The following is a 357-nucleotide window of genomic DNA, read 5'->3' on the forward strand; positions in this document are numbered from 1 at the left end:
ATAATGAAAATTTACCTAATGCACCATTTCGTTCATAAACCGCTTCTTGTATTTCCATAAGCACCTCTTATCTCCGCCGGCCAGGAACTTGCATGCCCATAAACCCGTTTCTCCGTCGGAAACATTAATCACGTATTTATACCCGTGTGACGTAAGCAACAGAAACCGCAGCACTGTATTCCCGGTCACGTTTATACTCTAAATCATCGAAATGTTATATATATAAAAAAAAAAGTCTCTTTTTTTTAAGCTCGAAGTCAGTGTCGCCAAAATGTCCTTGTATTGATATAAGATGTGCTGGCATGGATTCTGTATTTGTTTTGGAGTTTTGTCTATTTGGGTTTGTATTTAAGATGA

Source organism: Penaeus monodon, chromosome 22 (assembly GCF_015228065.2).
Source record: "Penaeus monodon isolate SGIC_2016 chromosome 22, NSTDA_Pmon_1, whole genome shotgun sequence".
Lineage (NCBI taxonomy): Eukaryota > Metazoa > Arthropoda > Malacostraca > Decapoda > Penaeidae > Penaeus > Penaeus monodon.